Here is a 7,131-nt window from a genome sequence, read left to right as displayed (position 1 = left end):
TATGTCAAAAAGAGGTATAACAGTTTGCAACAAGACACTGATGTTCTATGCAAGTACAGTTATATTGGATTTGTTGGCTGCATTTAGTTATGTGTTAATTTTAGGAGAAAATACTTGATGTTTTATTGTGAGCTAAAAAAACCAAATTTCATTTCCTTATGCCTCTTCAGGTGATCTATGCTTTGTTATTCATTTTAGAAGAGAGAAATAATTGCAAAAGCACAATTGGAATTTCCTGGAAAAAAATTCTGAACAATGCAATAATTATGTAATATGAACTTGAAACAATAGAAAAAGCAAGATTAGATCAGTGAGATAGTAAAATGCTGATAAATTCTGTATACAATATTTGGTATGTAAAATCTCCGCTTTTAAATGGCATTGTTTGCCTTTAGATGAATAACCATCCCATTTGGAATAAAATGTGTTTTTCTTGAGTGGGAACAGTTTGTCAAGCAAGCCAGATTACTCTGTGAGGCAGTCCTATCCCTCCTCATCATTTCTCACTTCATACTCAAAGAAACTTGTCCAGAAGTTACTTTATTTTTTATTCCAATTCCTTGATAAAGTATTTAACAGCATCACGCCTATCACGATTTGCAATCCTTTGAGAAATGTCTATTAGATGATGTTTACCTACCAGCTACTTTTTGAGATCTCCCAGCCAGGTAGCTCCTAATTTGTTAACAAGGTGCTTGGTTAATCCCACATAGTACTATATTTTGAACTGAGCTATCACACAGTAATCAGTTCACAAATATCTCCTGATATAGCTACATTGTTAAATTCATAATTGCATTAAAAATAATAACAATGGAATAAATGTGGTAGTGATTGACCCTGATTATATTTTAATCCTTTGATCCATTCTTGATTAAATTCTGTATCAGCTTTCCTATTGTTTTTGTGGGACAGATGTTAAGGAGATTTTCCAATAATTTTGCAGGTCATCCCCTCTGCCTTTTTTAAAAATACTGTGTCTTCTTGGTGATGTTATAAGAGTCATTAATAATCAAGAGAGTAAACTGCTGCTGAAGGTCTTATGCAAATCTTTTAAAATCACTGTGGGAAATTTATCCAGGCACATGCATTTAAAAGTACTTCAGGCTGAAGATTTATCCCCATCTGTTTTCCTAGTGTATCAAAAAATAACTCCTGATAGTCATGGTATGAAATAACATCATCCCACTTTTTCTGAGATATTGGACACTAAAATTAGCCAAATTCTTCGGGGGGGGGGGGGGTCCATATAAATATGAAATAATTATTGTTTTCAGTTTGTCTTTAGCAGTCACTGAAGCCTTGGAAATAGTAATGACCAATTCCTTTTTAAACACCTCCACACTACTGGTTAGTGAAACTATTTAACTTACCTTTGCAGCCAGCATGCTCAGGTGATAGACGGCAAGTGTTCACAAAAGCAGTGTTATAAAAGTTGCCTCTTAGTTCCAGAGGAGTCTCACCTGTTCTGATTTCATAACTTGCAGCTGAAAATACAAATATTAGAGGATAGTCATGTGTGTTAGCTATCATTCAAACTTTTGATCTCTTTCAAAATAATTTGAAAATACTTTCAAAATATTACTTTCTTAGTATCAGTTTCATTAATTAGTTCAGCTACTGGGAAAAATAAATGCAGCATGGCAGATAGATCCGCAAAAAACCCTTATTTTATTACCAAAACTGAGTGCTTGAATGATTAAATTTCTCACAGCACAGAACTGAAATGAATAGATGATGGCAGCCATCATGAACCCACACTGAAGTCTCCCAGTATTTCTGACTTCACTGAATTTGACCTTGCACTAAATGAAGTAAAATTCCTATTTCTTGTTCAAATTTGATGTTTCTTTCCACTCTTTCCTTATATTCACAGAGTATATGTCTGTCTTCCATGAGTAGCAAAATACTACAACATAGTGAAAGAGAGCCTTCCATTAAAATTCCAAGAAGCTCTTTACAAAAACACATTGGTTAATTCCATTTAAAATCTTTGCAAGAGCAGAGCAAGAATAAAGCCCTGGAACCACTGCACAAAATTCCCACTGGTGTCATTGAGACTAAACTCCATTACAGAACTTGTGTTGTGTGATGTATATCACACAGGATTACTAGGATAGCATATTTAAGCCATTTATAGTTAACAAAAATTTGATTCATGATGAAGAATGAGAAATGTTGAGTCTTCAGTTTCTGCTACAAAGTACAGACAAAAATTGAGTTGGCTCTTATACAGGGTGCTTCCAGATGCAACAAAATACTGTTGATAAAGGTTGAGAGCTCAATTAAAATGCCCACAGAAAATGTATTCATTTTGCAATTTCACCTTGGGCAGGAGGCAGGATAGCAAGGCAAAAATGTACCTTGGCCTTCATCAAAATGATTTCCTGGGGCAGTCCACGATAAAATGACCTTATCATCTTCTATGCTGGCATCAAGATGAATAATTTTACATGGTGGAAACACATCAGCGTTAAGGTCCCATTGAAACTGCAGACACTACGAAGGAGCCTTCTGCAGCTGTTCTATGGAAACTTCCTCTTCTGATCTGAATATCATTTTTAATAGCTGAGGGTCTTGATGGGTTTGTCTTGATTTTACCGCAAGCTTTAAAAAATGATGATTACTCTTAACTATATGCATATTCCTGTAGTATGCAGGTGACCTGAACTTCACCTCATTTATATGGTTTTAAATCTGAAAAATTCGTTAACCTCAATTAAGTACAATAATTTCTAGTGCAATAGCTATTTCTTTACAGTTTCAAGAGTGCTAATTACTAAGAAAGCTACTATGAAATTGAAGTAACTGTTGTTATAATTACAGGACAGTTTAATTTACTGAAACTTCAACAGTTCTTAATTTAAGATGACTGATTATAGTACTGTAGTTAATAAACCTGCAGTTATTCTTTTCACAGGCAAACACAAATCCTGTCTATCTGTAGTATACAGACACTGTTCTATTACAGCTGTTTACAGTCTACTTTAAATATTCTTCTGGGGAATGCAGACTTTTCTTGTGTTAAAGGGAAACAACCACACACAGTGTTTGAAAAGTGTTCAACACTAAATACCTCTTCGCTGGGCTGTCATTGCTCTAGTGCCTACCCTCAGTATTTGTGAAGGGACTTGACGTATACAAATGCTGGAATAAATAGCTGTATAATTTTCTCTGCCTTACTTCACTGTACCATTTTCTACATGACCTGGTATGGACATGGCATGACTCCATGGCATTGCAGTTTGTGGCACGATAGTTCTGTTAGCTTGGATGTAAAATTTCAGGCTGTATCTGCCATTCTCAGGGAAAGTAAACAAGTACTTGGAATAGATCCCATCATTCTTAACAATATCAGAACCTAGCTATAAAAATGACATAAATTAACATCAAACAAAAATGGTTGTATTTATTCATGCTATCTAGATTCATTTATCCAGAATATAAGAATAACAGGAAAATTCTTCTCTGATAACAATCTGTGCAGGTCCTCTGGTTTTGATGGTATGTTAAAACTGTTTGAGAAGACTGCAGTCTTAAGTTAAGATGCCTTTTCTTACTGTGTTTCAATGAAAAGAAATCCTAATTTCCTAACAAAATCATCTATTATTTCATTATAAAGCTAAAGAACAGATTCTTTTCAAAATCTGTACAGTTTTTAATTACTTCCCACATGCTTCTGTAGTCACACATTTGATTCTGCAGATTGGGTGCTTCTCTGTTCTGGTTATGCTCATTACAGAATTCAGCCACCTACAATGATAAACAAATAGACAAAAATCAGAATTAAGCAACAAAAGAGTAACAAATAAAAATAGGGATGGAAATAAATCTTAACTGCTGATTTATATAGTTGAAACCTCAGCTGATGGTAAACTTCATTTTACAGTTATAACAGTATGCATTCCAGTTTATTTACTTACATAAAAGTTGAAATAAATATTACATTTCAAAAAGGAGGATATAGCAAATTTTATAACAGTATGTTTCATTGAAAGAAATCTGTTCTTATGTGTTTGTACTTACAGATGATAAACTTCGCATATATATTATTGACAATTCTGCAGTTTAATTTCTTTCAGGAATAAATGCATATCCTTCCTTAAAAAGCCATGTTAGCTTATTAATGACATAATTACCTTCAGTGCAGGCCTTTTTTTTTTCACAGATATAGATACTGGTAAGATCAGAGGAACACCTAAGGATAAAACAGGATACACTTCCACTTAAAAACCCTATCTGAATATAGTGCTGACATTAATGGTGCTTGGAGTGTAGTCTGCACTCTGTCCATGTAAAAAAGTTATGCTTATAAAAAGATATGAATATACATTCCAAAATGACATGAAGAATAATTATTGATTTGTTTGCTTCTCCATCATTTCAGTCTATTGCCTGAGTAAAAATATTACAGTTACAGATTTAAAGTTTATAACTGCAGAAGTAGACTTATTAATTCAGTAGTTACCACTTACAAATATTGCTGTACCCTGGAAAATGCCCGTGAAATTGCTTCCTGATTATGTACAGGCACTTGATCAGTGAGTCAAATAGGCTGTAATAAAACTTTGTTTCTCGAGGTCCATTAGCCATATGGACAGAGAGGAAAAACAGATAGTGAGCCAGGCACTCCTGCAGTGGTAAGAGCATGGGGTGAAGTTTTGCAGAAGTAGCAAAAATATAAAAAATGAGTTTGAAGCAAGGGAGACCCAGAAGCTTAATAGGAAAGCCCCAAAGTCGCAGTGTAGTCTGAGAAGGGAGAGGTGAGATGAGAAGGAAAAGCTTAGACAAACACTGTGAGCAGGGAGGAAGGAGGATTTCTGTACAAGCACCATTTCGTCTCCAGTGGTTATGAAAGCACAGAAGTGATAAAGTGTCTAGTGTCAGTTCAGAAAAAAGTAATGCCCAACATCATTGCCAATCCATCAACCACAGAAATGTGTAAAGATGCAGAGAAGATCACATGATCTATTCATAAAGTAGGAAAGATATTTAATGAGGGACAAGATAAGGACTAAAAGAAAAAGGTTTATAGAAAAAGTTTCTAGAAAAAGACCAGTGAGGTTTCTAAAGCCCAACACAAAGTGCTTGTAGATGGAGGAAAACGCTGAGCTACCTTGTAACTTTAACCTGATTCTGCCCAGTTGCATAGAAATGCGTGTCACTGTCATACTCAGCAAACACCCCCATCAAAGGTGGACCCACTCATGAACAAAAATTCTGCCTGCAGGAAGAACAGAAGGGCAAATGCATGATAACTGTAGTCAGCCATTATATCACTGTATGCAAAATTAGTCAGCAAAATTATATGGTGGACTTTCTGAACAGCAACTTTCCAGCAACACTTGACCTTAGGCAGTTTTTAATATCAAGTAATTCACTTTTGTGGTTACGTGTGACTAACTTTAAATAACACCATTTGAAGGTCTTAGCTTTTATGTCTTTTAAAAATTGGCTTTTACCATTATGCATTTGAACTTGAATTCTGTCTCTGCAAATGTATGATAAAACAGCAATGCTTTTTAATATACACTTACATGAGAGTAAACCATGCATCAAATTGTAATTTAATATTTGACATTGTAACTGGAACTAACATCAACAAACCAGTGCTTCATTTTCCAGTTAGACACACTACTAAGGGGTTAGGAAAAAAAGGCTACCTTTATACATTTAACGCAGGTTTTGCACAGCAGTACATGCTACTGAGACATGTAGGAAACCTACAGGAAAGGGTTAAACAACATATGCTCTGTATTCTTCAGTCTTTTCTTCTCAACAACTGAGGGCAAACCAGAAGAGTAAAATAGTTTAGGGAAGTTACCCTGCGAGCCTTAGATGTCTATCAGATAATGGTTTACTAGGAAGTTAGGTGTGAAACTGATACATTTCCCATTTTTCCACCTGCTTTCATGTTGTAGGGTGTATAGGTCATTGCCATGTTTCCAAGAAGGAACTGCCACTATGTATGTAGAGAACAGCAGGCATCTGAAGGAGGGAGGAGAAGGAGAGAATGAGTTGGCACTTGCAAATCAGAGGGTTTTGTAGTGAGCATCTACCTCTGCTTCAGATAGACTAGAAGGCAAACCTTGGACATGTCTCTCTTATCCTTCGCTCAGCCTCTGATAGCTACAAGTGAAAAGTGGCATGTACAGAAGCAAGGCTAACTAACCAACTGTTACGAACTAGTCCCTACTTCTTTTTCTGCCTCTATACTTCTTGTTCTGCCTCTAAACTTCCTTTTCTGCCTCTGTAGCAACAACCTGCCTTTGTTCTCCTTGGATTTCTTGCCAGGCCTTCCCTCATGACTCTGAAACTCCACCTAGACAAGTATTACTGCTGTCTTCAGCACAGTTGCTAGCCAGGAGTTATTAGAGGGGTGATGGGTTAAGAAAGCAAGGCAGGAGGGCAGAATAACACCGGAACTCATAGCAAAGGTTTCTGACTTGTAATAAATGTAAAACCACATGGAGAAATGAAACTGAGTATGAAGGATACACAGACCAGACAGGCTATTCAGACCAAAACTATTCAGACCAGTCGCAGACCAGGTTTCTAAAATGATTTCTCTGGAGGAAAGGGCGGGCAACTTGGGAGGAGTACAGGGATCTTGTTAGATCATACAGAGAGAAAATTAGAAAGGCAAAAGCTCAGCTAGAACTAAATCTGGCCGCTATTGTAAGGGACAACAAAAAATGTTTTTACAAATATGTTAACAGTAAAAAGAATCCCAAGGAGAATATCTATCCTTTAATGGATACAGAAGGGAACGTAGCCACCAGAGATGAGGAAAAGGCCGAGGTACTTAATACCTTCTTTGCCTCAGTCTTTAATAGGGAGACCAGTTATCCTCAGGGTACTCCACCCCCTGAGCTGGAAGGTAAGGATGAAGAGCAGAACATACCCCCCTTAATCCAGGAGGAAATAGTTAGTGACCTACTACGCCATCTGGACACTCACAAATCTATGGGACCTGATGGGATCCATCCAAGAGTACTTAGGGAACTGGCAGAGGTCCTTGCCAAGCCACTCTCTATCATCTATCAGCGATCCTGGTCAACAGGGGAGGTCCCAGGGGACTGGAGGCTTGCCAATGTGACTCCCATTTACAAGAAGGGTCAGAGGGAGGAT

Source organism: Haliaeetus leucocephalus, unplaced genomic scaffold (assembly GCF_000737465.1).
Source record: "Haliaeetus leucocephalus isolate CR32 unplaced genomic scaffold, Haliaeetus_leucocephalus-4.0 Scaffold848, whole genome shotgun sequence".
NCBI classification, from domain to species: Eukaryota; Metazoa; Chordata; class Aves; order Accipitriformes; family Accipitridae; genus Haliaeetus; species Haliaeetus leucocephalus.
Note: the sequence above shows the minus strand (reverse complement) of the source record.